Source organism: Diprion similis, chromosome 4, assembly GCF_021155765.1.
Source record: "Diprion similis isolate iyDipSimi1 chromosome 4, iyDipSimi1.1, whole genome shotgun sequence".
Classification (NCBI taxonomy): Eukaryota; Metazoa; Arthropoda; class Insecta; order Hymenoptera; family Diprionidae; genus Diprion; species Diprion similis.
The window spans coordinates 23,806,969-23,823,675 of record NC_060108.1 but is presented as its reverse complement, the minus strand read 5'-3'; the positions used below and the strand labels follow the sequence as shown (position 1 = coordinate 23,823,675).

Genomic DNA, 16,707 nt, shown 5'->3' with positions numbered 1-16,707 from the left:
AGTGAAAACACATACTGCATTACAAAAGTGAGGTATTTATTAATTCCGAAGTGAGCCCGTATTATAGAGCTAGAAAAATTGAAAATAATCTACGTATGAAACACCGCACCTGAAAGGGTCAAGTATACTTATTACATTTGAATAATATTTCCCCGAATGTTTACATAGCGAGTTAAAAAAAAAATCCGTATTTGTTTTTTACTTTTTTTTTATCCACTTGGCCCGAAAACTGTTGTGTTTAAAAATATTATCTATTATTAGTTAACAAGAGTCGCGAAAATATAAGTTTTCACCTTTTCGCACACAATGTTCATGTATGCGCATCCCTAAGCCATATACTTATTACTCTTATAAGTTTTGGCGCAACCTTCGTGTGAGTCAAGGTTAAGAAGCAAAAATCATTTTTACATACGTTGTTTCTTTTTTTAACATACATTAATATATACATGCATATGTGTGTGTGCCTGTGTGCAAAAAATATACGCAGGTGTACGCAAATATATGTATTGTATAATATTATTAGTATACGTATACGTAGGTATGTGTGTATATATATATATATATATATATATACGGTCAGGCGTCGCGTCGTTAAAAAGAGATTTTAAAATAAAGTTGTCAGCACCGTGATCTGCAGACTTGTAACTAAACTTCTGGCTTACGCAATACAGAAGAAGAAAATTGCTTCTCCCGAAAATCAGGGACGTGAAAAATCAAAGAATTACCGTTTGCCAGTCGACGTTCCTGATAATATCTCAGACCGCAAGTGTCGCAATAACGGGTAATACTTATAACAATATACATATAGGATATGCACGAGGGAGAGAAGAGAAGAACGAACGTATTATATAAATTGTATTGAAGAAAAGTTCGAATCCAAGGGTTCAAGAAAAGAAACGAAATATTTACGTTATATAATATATGAAACACAATATTTCATACTTCTGCTGAGAAATCAAAATGAAAATGTGATGTTAAAAAAAAAATTATTGCACACATTGTAACTTTTGTATAAGTTACGGATAAATTATGGATTCGTGAGCTTAGTTTATCAATGTATGAAAAAAACGGAATTAAATGCTTGGGAGAATGCTTTTAATGCAAATATGTGTTTACTTTTTGAAGTCAGTAACAGAACTGTTTTTGCAATAATACCGGTTGACATGTCTTTTTCATGTCTTTTCTTTATGATGACTACTAGAGCGTTAAAAGGGAGCAAAACGAATGATTTCACCCTTTGTAACAGTATATATACAAAACATATATAACAATAATAATTCGGATTCTTGCCAATTTACGTATGTAAAAATTATCAACGAATGTTTCTTCAATTCTGTCTATTGCGCAGATTATGTACATCACATTGTTCCTGTCAAATTCCACCAAGTGCAGCACCCTCTTGTGCTCTGCAGGAAACGAAAATTCTCGCAACAATGGCATACGGAACAAACAATTATACTGCACGTGTATAAACGAAGGAAGGAAGGAAGGAAGGAAGGAAGGAAGGAAGAAACGAACGAACGAACGAACGAACGAACAAACAAACAAAACAAACTAGAAAACGTTGTATACAAGTTAGAAGAGAGATCTGGCAAAGAGCAAAGAGCAAAGACCAGCCAACCAGCAAGCGCCGGTAGCGTTGACGCATCAAAATGCGTGTAAATGTATATTATCCATCTAGTTCTCTGAAGAGTATCGTTATCAGCTGATAATAATTAAGTACTTATAGAAGCAATATTTACAAGCCGCCAAGCGTCCGATAAACGAGCATGAAACAGACAGTTCAACTGTAGGTGTACATATTTAAGGGAGAATTGGAAGAAGCTAGCCTGAAGTAGCTGATGCACTGCGGTATGTATAAAAAAAAACAGCTGCAAATTGTATATACGAAGAAAAAGAAATTCGGGTCAAAAGAGTGAAACGAGAAGGAAAAAGAAAAAGAAAAGGGAAATTCATTAGACAATAACAAAGCATGCTGGTAAAACAGTAAGAAGAGTCTGTCGGTTAGTCGAAAAACTATAAAACTGACAGGATTTGAGAAACAAATGAAAAATTTTTCAAAGAAATATTAGAGGAGAAAAAAAATTCTGAAAAACATAAATTTTATTAAAAAAAAAAAGAAATTCAAAATAAATATGTAAAGTGGGAAAAGCGTAATCATATATCTAGAAAAAGTAATAAGGAAGAAAAAGTATACGTTTGTCGGTAAAGCGTTGAAAATCGATTCACTTCCGGTAGAAAACTGGAAAGTGCTATTTTTCACACCCATCATTTGATTGTGAAATCCAGTAATTTAAAAAAGTTTTCATCAAGCCGTTTCCGAGATTATCACGGAAGTTTGTTAAACAGACCGAGAGACCGGCATCCGTAAAAAAAAAAATCTGTTTTTCGTATTCTAGATGTTCGAAAACCGCAAAGATTCGATAAAATAATAAACAGACAAATGATTGTCGACCGTAATCAACGCTTTTTTTATCACCAAAGACGCAGATGAAAATTAAAAACGTCCCATCACCGCATAGACAATTGACGAAGACTACAATTGTGCAGAAGAAAAAAAAAAAAATTCCACTCCATTCGACATCGGTAGATATAAGAAAAAATCAACGCCCTTTTTAAGGGTTTTTTTATTTTAAATAAATAAAAAAAAAGAAAAAAAAAAAAAGCCGCGTTTATATTATTATACATACATGGGTATAACGAATGAATAATTCCAAAAGCAGATTTCGAATTGAAATAATCTGTATGGATATCAGCCATTGGCAATAGTACGAAAAGCAAAAAGTCTACCTCATATGTAATATCACGAGTATCAACTCCGAATATATAACATATATTGTAATACAACATTGAGACGCATGTTCGTAAAATGTGAATTTCATCATTATCATCATCATCACCATCGTCGTCGTCGTCGTCGTCATAATCATTTTAGTACATAAACTAAACCAGTAGGAAAAAAAATATTACGCGAGTAAGAATTCCCGCAAGCATTTCCGGTTTCATATGCATACGTACCGCTTCGGAGAGAGTAAGAGAGAGAGAGAGAGAGAGAGAGAGAGAGAAAGGGTCGAAGGTTGGTGCAAGCAGGGTGGGGCGAGACGGGGGATCATTGACCGTATAACGAATGCTGCTGCACCGTGAGGACTGGGCTAACGTCTGACGGTCACCGCATTCTGCAAACCGTTCCCGTGACGTCGTCGCGTCGCGGTCGTCGGAAGAGTCTCATCTCCGTCTTATTTCAAATCGGCAATAATATGCACAATAATGATGATATACTTATACATACATATAAACGAATGGAAGGCGTTTATACAACAGCAGCTTATATTAGTCGATATTATTCATCAGTCTTTTAATTCACGACTAGAAATTAGTACCTACATGATACATGACATACATACATATATGTATACCTACGGCAACAGGTGTTTGGAAATAAAATTTGGTTTTCCTCCCACTCTCTACGTTTTTTGTAATTACACTGTATATACGTATATACATATATATATATATACCTGAAAAGAAATTACCATATATGTAACAATTATGGTAATAATTGTTAATATGATAATAATTCACGAATCTAGGTACACGTGTGTATGTATTACACAACGATAAATACAAACTGCGCCATTGTTCACCGGCTCGAGTATACATAGGTATGTACATATAAGATACCGGATGCAACTCGTGCATTGCATATGCACGCCGGTATACGTATGTATGTACATATAGTATGTTGTGTGGAGACGTATGTTCGGCCAGGATATAGGCAGGAGGTATTATCTTGAAGTGATAAGGTGGAACCTACGATGTAAAGAGGGGAATGAATCGCTCCAAGAATGAATGAATGAATAAATGATAAGCAGCTGTGTGTAGAGATGATGAAGAAGTATATCAGCAGTATATCGTTTCACTTGCCGTACATACATATAGATATTCATTTGGTCGATTAAATTTTGATCATTAAAAACGTTTTGTTTCTTACATAAAAGGAAGTGTGAATTTTTTCATCAGATAGTAGCACAAATGCTTGCTAAAATCTCACGATAACAGATTACTTTGCAAATTAATACCCTTGTAATAAAATATATATTGAGAATGTGACCAAAAGACATGTATTTTTAAATGGGAATATAAAGTGGTGATATACATATAATGTCCAACAGCTGTTGCAAAATTGAAAATAACGAAAAAGAATTTCGAGTGCCGAGCGTTTTTCTCGTTTTTCATGTACATAACACATATAACATAAGTGTAATACAAATGAATATAAGACTCAAGAGATATACGTTTGTGTATTATATATATAATATGTAACGAACGTTTATTCGGCCGAGTTGCTGTAAACAAGCCTCAGAGTATAATAATTTAGAGTTTCTCTTGACGCGCGGTCAAGCAAGTGAAATTGCGTAATAAACTACCACCGAGTATGTATAATAATAATAATAATAATGAACAGCAACCTCTACAATTAGATAGATCTTGGCGATTGCGAATAGTCACCGTGTTAGAATACACGAGAAGAAAAAAAAAATTTTAGATCGCGTGTCTTAATGGCAAAAGAACGTATTTTATTTGCCCCTTTGCATTTACGAGAAAAAACATGAGGACACGTTAAGAAAATATTGAAATTGAAAAATGCGCCAATTAACATTTTACCATTTATACATTAGACACGCGGTATGCAACATAAAAAATCTGCAACAAAGAGTCGGATGACAAATAAATATTCTTGTAAATATTGAGCCGAATTAAAAAGAAAATGAATAAAAGTAGCAAATATAAACGTCACGATATCGTAAGCCAATTATTATGCAACAAATAATTGAGTGATAAGCTCCTGATCGCAGTCACTCAGCCGCGTATCAAGAATGCATTGATAGTTACAAAAAAAAAATAAATAAATAAATAAATAAGGCTTTAGGCTAGTGAAAAGATCGTGAAAGGAATCGAAAGACGAAGACGAAGACGAATTAGACAGAATAAGTTGTAAGAGGAGTGTGTAAGAAGAAGAACGGTGTGTAGCACACGATACTCTCATTCATCGTCGTGTAAATTGATCTCGTGACTTCGCACCGCGCCTCTAAAGTAGAGGGAATGATTATACTCGAGTGACGTAATCGGAATCACTTTCGATTCACCGCATCAGTCTGCATGCAGGCGGAAAGAAGTAGAAGAGAAGATATCATCGCTGCGCAGAGACGGGAATTGAATATTTTTAACTTGGATAGAGTCTGTTTTTCATCGAGTTTATATTATAATTTAAATAACGAGAAGCTAAGTTATAAATTAAAAATACGAAAGATACTCTGTATCTTGGTTCTTACATTCGTGAGAAAAAAAAAACGGAATAATTTTAGTTCATCTAAATGATTCTTCAAACTTTTGAAAGTTTAATGAAAAACAATTTTCTTCTCTTTTCCCTCAAAATATGCCAATCTTATGCTCTTTCTAGTCAATCATGACCGATTTTCGTGACGATTCCTGAGTATCGAATAAACGATTTCCGCCACCAAAAGGACATCGTTGTGTATAATAATAAATTAGGATAAATTGATTTGATCAAGCGAAATTTAAAAAGATGAATAGAAAAATAACTCTATAAAATATATGTATGTATATGGATGGAAAACGTGATCCATCGATCAATCTTTTGATTGTGAGCGTTATAATCGATAGCATCGAAGGATCGTTTATCAGGCTGCACCACACCGCCACACCGGTATCATTCCTCAAGTTTTTCATCTTCTTTTTCCTCTTCGCAGATGTCTGGCAGGAGGTATAGGTATACATAATATGAGACACGAGACTCTGGTGAGTATATGGAAGTCGCGTACTCCTCGGAACCTGAACCATTAACGGGATGTTGAACTTGGGAGGCAGCACCGCGAGCTAAAAACGCTAACGGCGATTATAATGGTATGCCGAAGATCAAAGGGTTGAAGCCGCTGTTAGGACTTGACGCGAATCTCTCACGCGTCGTTCGCCATATAAGTTATATTATAAACTCGGTTCAGTATATACATATATATAATAATAACGGTATCAAATAAGTGTAATAATACAACCGCGATGCAAGATTTTAGTCAATCTTTACTATCTTTACTTCCTATATAGGCTTTACTTGTGGCGAATTACGTATAAGCCGTGATTGTTAAAATTCTCCGAAAATGAAAAAAAAAAATTTCCACGCGCAAAGGTGGAAAAAAAAAATTCACTTAAAATACCAAGTTTACAACTATCGTAAGTAGGTGTAATAAAAGTATTTTATGTATATCTATATACGCCCTGTGTTATGAGGTGAGACAAATTACTCCGTCATGTAGAACCGGTAACTGCATGGCGGTGCGTAAAAAACACATGTGCGAAACGAGTACGGGAGTGTATATATGTATATAAAGTGCATTGACGTTTGCATAATAAATGCATAATACGGGCAGCAAAGTTTCTGCCCGGATACCTAGTACGTTGCATAATGACGCGGTGGGCGCCATGCCGACTGTAATTTGGTGGTGATAATTACCTACTACGTGGAGCTAATCACGAATGCATCTGTCTGCATAATGCGCTTGGATGTGCATTTTCGTAGAGTGCAATACGTACGTGTCTGTTTTGAATGGCAATAATCGTGTCACGTAATTAAAACAGAAATTTTTTTTCAACAATTAAACAGTGAGAGAAGTAAATCGATAAGAAAAAACAATTTATTTATACCGGGTGGCCACAAGTTTGTAGGAAAAAAAATTCCACGACATTTTCAGCCACCCTGATGATATCCCCGCATTTTTAAACGATATCGCAACAACAACAACAGTAATAAAACATGCGGCGAAGCAACGGAAGGGAGGAAAAAGAAGAAAATCCGATTATCAATTTTATAATATGTGTAATACAGCCGTTCGCTTCTATACTACGTATGAATTCTTGAATATAAATTAAACGACAAGTACATAATACAAATGTATAACCATTTTTCAAGTTGTAAAACGTGAAGAACGTGCGAGTCATGAAAGAGAATGTGATAGAGCTGTTACAGCATGACTAAGCGTTTCTATTTTAATGTGTATGCTCAAGATAATTATGCTTAATTTGTAGATAAATTAAAATTCATCATTACCGGTGAGAATTGGAAAGAAAAAAGAAAAAAAAAAAAAAAAAAAAAATGTAACGACAATCAACAAATTCCAAGTATAAGTATATTACGTCAGATGCTGCAGACGTAAGAAAAAGAGAGAGAGAAAAAAAAAGCAAACTAATCTGTCATACAAAATTTTTATCCTGCAGTAGTTTACACAACACAGTGGGAGAAGGGAAACTTTAAATTAAAAATCATTGAATCTATGAATCAGTCTGGAAGATGAAACTGTATAAAATTTGAAAATGGAAACGACAACAAAAAAATAAACCATACGAAGCAAGAAAAATCAAAGAAAATACCTGTCATTGAAATCTGAATCAGAAACCGATTCAGAGTTTAAAAAAAATCATCTTACGTCATTTATTTCATAAAAATCTCTCATGTTTTTCAAGAAAATGTGTTACATACAAGATAAGTAGGTATAGAGATAGGTACTAGGTGAAACGCGAAGGGTAACGTTTTCCTCGATGAGGCGTAATAGGCACACCAAAATAAACACTGCATCAGGGATGCTTATCGCCACGGCGTCCTACTCTCAAGTAGGTATATAACTTATATACGTATATAGCAAGGCCAGGGTTTGATCCCGCCGAAAATAAGAAAAGGAAACAGTTCACAAAATACATAATTCACCGTCTTGCGTGGACGAGAAACATTTGGTCGTTGTTGTTGTTGTTGTTGTTGTAGTTTGTTTGTTTATTTATTTATTTCTGTTTTCTTTTTTTGTTCGAATTCGAAAAATTTTTTCAACAGACGCGTAAGATTAGAAATAACAAAATATACAAAGAAGTAAAAAAATCATGTAGAGTACAGTGTAAACTTGGAAAGTTCGTTTCCGGGTATAGAATTGTGAGTCGAAAACTCGTTGAGCTATTCATAACGTACGTATATATACTGTATTCTAAAAATTGAAATCGACCATTCTTACGACTGCTTCGATGAAGAAATTTTCTAACTTTAGAATAAAATTTTAGAGTTAGAAATAATTTCTTGTAATAATAGCTCGAAATCAGAGTGACGCTAATAAAATGCTTATAATTAAAATGACGCCAAGGGCAACGATTAATTTTCTCAACTTCCGACAAACGGAGCCTCGAGGTTTAACCAACTTTAGATTCCATGGTGTTTAATATACCAAAGTGTGAAAGTGAGACGTAGACGCGCGCGTAAGGTCAGGAACCGTTCGCCTAGCATGCGTAAAAATTCGTGTGCAAAAAGAATAATTTCAAGACAATATATGTTACATAATGCAAATAGCATTCCTCCTGGCGATCCCTGTGAGAAGAATAAAAATAAAATAAAAAACGAAGAAAGAGCAAGATTTTGACAAATGTGTAAACTATGAGAACGAATTCTTTTAGAAAGTTGATTTTCCTCCGTGTAATTGCTTTCGACGCAGGAGTTTGCAGCAGCAGCAATTAGATTATCAGTTTAGCGGAGAGCGACGTAAGAATGTAGATTATATAAAGAAATTTTTCAACGAAAAATATAAGTAGTTATTATACCTGCTAATTTTGAAACTGGATCACATTGAAATTAAACTAACAATAAGTTTATCGAAACGATTCGTCGTGCCAAAGAAGAAATGTTATTTTATAATAACCTGAAATTGGATAAATCGTATATAAATAATCACGAAATACGCTGATATATTTGAAAATCTTAGTATTTCTTATGAAAAAAATCGGTGTAAAATTAAGAGAAAATATCGTTTTACCGTGAACGTTGCGTTTACGACGACAACGTTGCCGATTCTTCGACCTGATGAAACTGATATATCTACATATATATGCAATAAGCGTGTGAACTTTACGCACTGTAAATGTATATTACAAGATAATTAATGGAGTGCGGTGGAGGAAAGCAACGAGTGGCGACTGTTTTGAATATAATATAGAGTCCGAGTAGAAGTTCTAACGCCATTGTCACCTGCAGAGCTGATTGTAAGTAGGTACGTAAGGTAATTAATTACCTACGTGCCTATCTTTGTGTAAAAGACAACAGCGGATAGTTTTGTGCGGCGTGAATTGCCTCGCTGTTTGAAAATAAATATGTAATTGCATCCAACAACAGCGAAGCTATACATACGGTGCACTGCGTAAATAAATGATGAAGTAAATCCACATTTTGCACACATCGAGTAGTGGGAAATAATAATTACAGCTGATGTGAGACGACAAACTAGCCAATAATCGATGAGTTAAGCCGGTGGTTTCAACATTTCAAAACACGGCGTGTCATATGCACGACGAGGTAATTAGAGGTGTAAAACAAAATTATGCAAGCAGAGCTTCGTGCCAGAATAATATGATAAATGACGTTAGCTACTGCAGGTTTGCAGTTAAAGCTTTTTGCCAAAATGGAACATCGCCATTTTTTCGCAGTAGAATAGGAAGCATTTCTCATCATCAACAAAGAAATAGATGCTCATGCAAAGAACTACTACACTTGTGCAGATTGTAAATTTCAGCTTCCAAAAAAGTTGATTAAAAAATTTCTCTCCCACGTATCGTACAACTTGTTAAATTAAATTCAAGAAAATTAGTCGTGAATTAAGTAAACTTTGACTTGCATATTGCTAGAAGTAAGATTCAGTTCATTTGATTTCCTATTCGTATATCAAATGTTAAGCTCACTCGTATGAAAACTATTCGAATTAATGTTTGTTAAATTACATGACGGTTTAAGTGACACCAATTGTGAAGAAACCGTTCTTTTTTTATTTTATTTTTTTTAAACAGTCGAACATTCAAGTAGTCGTACGTATTTTCAACAATACAATCCTTATTTCCTTCGACAAAATTTTCGCCTCTCTCAGACAAACAGAAGTAAAATAAAAAATCCCCCCCCCCCCCCCCCCCATGAACAAAAACATTGTCAAAACGTACAGTATGAAAGAATTCACCAAATATAATTCACAAATTAAAAATCAACTCACTGATAATTATGCGGTATTATCTCGTAAGATTCCGCACGTGGTTGAAACATCTGCACTTCGTATAGGTGAAATAAAAAATCCCTTACGTTTACAACGAATCAATTCACGTAAAATATATCGTACATATATTGTATATATATATATATATATATATATATATATATATATATATATATATATTTCACGTATAAATCTGTATTTCACTTGTACGTTCGTTCACTTATACGTTCCTCTCTAAGAAAATCAAGTGAAAATTGTTTTGAAGTAATATTTTATTATTATAATAATAACAACAACAACAACATCATCAACAACAATAACAACAGCAAGAACGAGAGAAAAAAACCAACAACAACAACAACAACCGTCGAACACTATGCGTATATCATCGAATAGAAAGAACGAAACCAAATAAACACGTGGTGAGAAAAACCAACACTTTTCGCTAGCATTTCCTGCTCGTTCGCTCCTTCCCTCCTATAGAGGATATTCGTACCGATTTTTAAGGGGACGCGACGCGACGTAACGCGACGCGACGCAACGTAACGTAACGTAACGTAACGTAACGTGACGTGACGTGACGTGACGTGACCGAGCCGACGTAGAAGGCGTACAATCGCGAACTGATGTCGGAATGGTTCCTCCTTCGCGCCTCTAAGCGAGAGCCGAGAGCGCAGCTAGGCGGCGACGACGACGTCTTATGGCGTCTTCTGGCGACGACTTTACGAACGAAATTTATTTATAGCGCAAGTACTGTTTGTCTGCCTCTTCTCTCTCTCTCTCTCTCTCTCTCTCTCTCTCTCTCTCTGCCTCTTGCCGCCTCTCGCTTTTCTTTCCGTACCTACCTACCTACCTACCTACCTACCTACCGACTCTCGATGCACGCTGCTAACTTCAATTACATGTTACACTCGTAATACGTAATGATGCACGCTCGCTGTGGTTTCATAATTTTATTTTTATTCCAATATTCTCATTTCAATCACCTACGAGGTAGACTTTTTGAAAGTTTTTTTTTTTTTTTTTTTTGCCATCGTTCAATTTTTTTTCCAGAAGTAGAGGGAAAAAAAGAAAACAACAACAATGAATAAATAAGTAAAAAAAACTAGGCGAAATTCAAACGTTATAAATGTACGTTTGTTGGACCACCTGTTTGATACAATTATACAACGATATCGGAAAAAATGCAATTGCATGATGATAATAATGATCATAACAGCAACAGCAACAAAAACTACAACAACGTACGTATGTGTGTATATAATATGATTTACTCTTATGTTAGTTAACCGACGCTTTGATAATAATTACGCAGCCAACATCGCGATGACGTAATCTTTGTAATACTTTTATATATTGTTCGCGTAATTATTAATCTGAATTATAATAATATGTACGAATATATAACGTATGTAATTACGTACATACTCAAGTCCCGACGTGACAAGAGAGCCCTGCGGTAAGAGATTCCAGGAATAGCATATCCAGGAATAGCTTATACGTACAGTAACCCACCGAGTTCCGTTTTACACATTGTTTTTAATCTAAAGAATTATACATTGTAGCGATCGCACGACGAATATATATATATATATATATTTCAGTGTAATAACAACTCTGAACATGGCTCGTATATACGGTATATATATATATATATATAAATATATAACAGGTATAATTATCACAATTTTCCGATCACGTTCTATTGATACACGCGTCGTCATAGCACAGACTTGCATTATAAATTCAGACAAAAAAAAAAGCGAGAGAATAACAAGGTGGTGAAAAATATTGTCACCTTAATTTCTTCGACTGATGTATCGCAATTATAAATTCTTCCTTCGATGAATAACACGCGCAGGTGTCTTCTTTCCTTTTTTTTTTTTTTTTTTCGTTTTAATGGAACGTCATCTTTTTTCGATTAAATTTTTAAACCTTTTGAAAATGATGATAATAATAATAATAATAGTAATAATATTAATAATAATGATATATTATTAATAATTGCGAGTGAATGAGAAATTGTCAGGTTGCAAATTAAATTCTACGTAGACGATATAAGATGTAGTTGCCGGTTGAACATGGAATTGAAAATGATAAAAACACTCAAGACGCACGACGTTTTACCGCAGCAACGCGGCAGCGCTTGGTCGGCCTTATCATCGTTGACACACATACATTTTCTCTGCTATACCGCACCGGTTAGATCCGGCCGGCTGGACCAAATGCCGGGGAATATAAAGAAGCGTAATTACACCTAATCGCGATATAAACGAAGCACGTACACGTGCACGTATGTTATAATATGTATCATAGCCGCGACGTTAACCGTCATATATTGTATATATCGTGTAACGATAATTTGTAGTAATCAAAACTAGCAGCCCTTGAATTTAATTTTTTTTGCGTTAAAAAATTCCGACGTCGTATGAAGTATAACAGCGTATGAAAAGTAACGAAACGAGGAAAATACGAATCGCAATCCGGTTTTGACCGGTTTCAAAATATCATCGAAACTTGCTTCGTATGTATAATTATAGATATAATATATAAAGTGATTATCGATATATTTTCAAATATTTTTATATGTGTATATGAGGTATTCCATCCCAAGTGTGTAAACCCGTGACCCTCACCCTCTCGGATTTTTTTTATTTTTTTTTATATGATCGCATTGAGCCTAAAAGACACCCTCATATTTTTTTTAGATTTTGTCAAACATCCCTTATTTGAAAAAAAAAAAAAAAAAATTTAAAAAAAAACGCCATTTTTTTTAAATCTGAAAAAATTCTCAAAAAACCGTGATAACATATAAAAATTTTCAAGCTATCACCCGTAGTGGGCAGATTTTTTTTAATGTATTTTACAAGCTATTAACGTTAACAAAATTCCAAAAAATTCTCAAATAGCTCACCTTGAGCAGATATTGAATTATTTCGGTACTCAAAATGAATTTTATATTATCAATTATGAATTTTATATTCATTTTGAGTACCGAAATAATTCAATATCTGCTCAAGGTGAGCAATTTGAGAATTTTTTTGAAATTTTGTGAAGGTTAATAGCTCGTAAAACACATTTAAAAAAATCTGCCCACTACGGGTGATAGCTTGAAAATTTTTATATGTTATCACGGTTTTTTGAGAATTTTTTCAGGTTTAAAAAAATGGCGTTTTTTTTTAAATTTTTTTTTTTAAATAAGGGATGTTTGAAGAAATCTAGAAAAAATATGAGGGTGTCTTTTAGGCTCAATGCGATCATATAAAAAAAAAATAAAAAAAATCCGAGAGGGTGAGGGTCACGGGTTTACACACTTGGGATGGAATACCTCATATATATTTTATATAATTATCCGAGTCGGTATAACAATTAATAAATGTGTAGTAACATAATGGAATAATAAACCGTTACAAAAAGGTGAACAATTTTAATTGTCACTAATTTCTCTCCTTTCTTGCCTGCCAGTTATATTATACTATACACTATACACTATACATATATATATATATACCATATATAAAGAAATACCTAAAACGTATTTTTATTTCTTTTCTAAATCGTGCATTATTTTACAAATAATCACGATCTCGTTACTCGAAGAGAATTTAAAAAATGACAAAAAATTATTTTTTCAAACTTGTGTAACGGTGAAATTTATTTTTTGTTTGAAAATATAAATTTCATTCCTATCGGAGTATTCACGTACGTTTTTATATTTATTTATTAACGTTCAATATTTTCCAAAGATTTGGGAAAATAATTTCTTTCGAAAAAGGTCGGCAGCGTTGCTGCGGTCTTTTTTTCATTTCGTTTCATTTCATTGAATTTCATTTTTATTTATTTCCCTATTATCCTCCAACGTTTCGCCGCCGCGTCGTTATTCGGAGTCCATCTCAGCATCCACCGAGTGTTATGGAGTGGAGAGGCAAAGTGCGTCCGTCTTTCGACGAGGCTGCTTCAGTTCAGGCCGACCGCTAACAGGTGGTTACTACTGCTGATCGCTCCAAGTTGGGCGCAACCACTGCTCGATTCGCTCCACTCGCTCCACTCCTAAGTCTCCTTCCTTCTCCTTCCTTCTCTTCCTTCTCCTTCCGTCTACTTCCTTCTCCTACCCACCTTATACCAGCCAAGGAATGCCGGTCAACGATGCGTCCGACCGACTCCGCCTTACGGCCTTACGTCGCCCTCCCAGCATAACCGACAATTTAATTTATAAGCATAACCGAGCGGTTACTTGACTTTAGTAAAATCATTACTTTGTCATACACTTATTCACCTCCCCCTCGACATCGCTTTATTTGTTCAACTACGATCCTGCGGTTATTCACGCAATTTTATGAAGTCAAATTTTACGAAAGAATATTTAAAAAATTTGAAGATGAATAAAAAAAAAAATAAATAATAATTTTAGTAAACCTTCGCCATATATGTATTTTTTTTTTTCTCTTTTTTGTTCTTCGTCTTAATAATGGGTCACATTATTTTACGGAACCTCGGTGTAAACGAATCAACGGTCAAAGTAATTTTTATTTCGGAGTAAAGTATTTCAAATAAAAGAGAAAGAGAGAGAAGGAGATCCGGGACTTTGATCGTTACGCAATTCTTACAAGGTATATTTGACAATGAGATTTATTTCGGTCGACGACTGTAGTTTCTTTAATTTTGAATTTATATAATATACCAGAACGTACTTGTGACTCTCTCTTTCGTTTCTTTATCTTTTAAATTCAATATATTACTACTATTTATTGTATGATATAACTTGCCAATGCGCACAACACAGTTCGTTAACAATTGTTACGCACATGTATTTTTTATTTCTCTTTTTCTTTTGAAACTTTTACAAACGCAAAGGAAAAAAATTATATCAATCTCGGTACAATACCAAATACCTATCTTTTGTGTTATGAAAATTTGAAAGAACACACAAAAAATAAAAAGAACTTAATCATGCAAAATTCTATATTATAATAACTCATGCAATAACAATAGTTTCAATCCATCTGACGTTTTCGCATTTTGTACTACTGCAACAGTTACACGCATCTTCAAATCGCATATACATATATGTATACATATATATAATACATACATACAATATACATATATATCTGATAATAAAATTTCGTTGCAATTTCGTCAGTCGTAAGTTTTTCTCGCGGTTTCCTGCAGTCCACGATGTAACTATAAAATTTTAAACTCTCGTCGATTATTCTCTCAGGTTTAATTAACCCCTGTAAGGAAGGTGGTCAATTTCTACCGTTGGTATCGTCATCGTCATCATTATCATCATCATCGTCGTCGCCTCCCGCCCCGGAAAGCTAGCTCATCGTCAACCAATCGAGTTGGCACAAGCCGCTAAAAATACAATCAAGGTCAGGTGTATTCCCTTCACTTCACTTCCCTCTTCTTCTTCTTCCTCCTCCTCCTCCTCCTCCTCCTCCTCCTCCTCCTTCTCCTTCACCCTCCCATCATTCATCGATCCGTCGTGCTTGATGCTATGAAACGCGCACATGCGCAAATTTATAAACATACATGTATTATTACACTGTGTTATATAACCGGAGAACAAATAAAAAAAAAAAAAAAGCAAAAAAATTAATAAGTTTTAAACCTACCTTACGCAGCATCAGGATGGGAATAGTTATACGGATGTGATAAGATGGCGTTGAATACTCAACCACGCTAGTTTGTCAACACGAATTTTATATTCGCACTTATTCGGCAATATAAGGATTAAATCGTTATTCGAATGATCCAATTTAACTTCCGCATTCAACTTGTATATATACAATATACATATACATACGTGTATATATAAAAACGAGATGAAAATGATAACGAATCATCCGAGATGATTTCCACCCTCGAATTACAAAATTGTCAATTAAAATTCGTTCTCAGACATTACACAGCCTGCTGCAGGTATCATACAGACCGTAATCTGCATACAGAAGCTCCTATCTATTATTATCACCTATAACGATGAAAATCGTGAAAAACCCGTGGAATCTGCAAGCAGGGAATTGAGACGAAGTAAAAAGAAGCCTCCTTCTCCTACTTCTCCTCCTTCTCCTCCTTCTCCTCCTATAGAAAGCTTGTACGTACGTACATATTATACCGTAGCTTCGTAGCAGGATGTGCAATTTCCTGTAACTCTCCAGTGCTTTCACGTTACAGTATAGGATACTCGGATCTTTTTTCTTGCTCGCTAAACTGTCTTGATTTTTGCAAATAAAGAGCAGATCTCAGTATTTAAATTCATTCTCTAGCTTCCTGCAATTCGCCCAGTCGATTCAAACTCCCTTATCACGAATATTACGTGACTAGTGTAACCTTGTTCTCCCGTTAAATATAAAATCTCATATCGTCAGTAGGTCCTTGCAAAATTAATAAGGACAAAGCCGAATGCGAAATTATCATATAGCATCCCAATAGTAGATGTATTGTCATTTTATTATTATATGTTCATGTACTGAGAGTTTACTATCAATAATCCCTTTTACCTCATCGAATGATAATATATAGATACTAATTGTCCGACTTACTTTACCGAATTATTTGATAACAGACTTAACCATAAGTACCCATCCAACCAAAATACACTTAACATTGTCCTAATTCC

General features: G+C 34.5%; 1 protein-coding gene across 5 annotated transcripts in view; it reads right to left on the bottom strand.

Moving 5' to 3' along the window:
• Nucleotides 1-16,707, bottom strand: part of LOC124405654 (histone deacetylase 4) — a 104,958-nt gene that overhangs the window by 50,520 nt on the left and 37,731 nt on the right. The gene's annotated exons all lie outside the window — the stretch shown is intronic.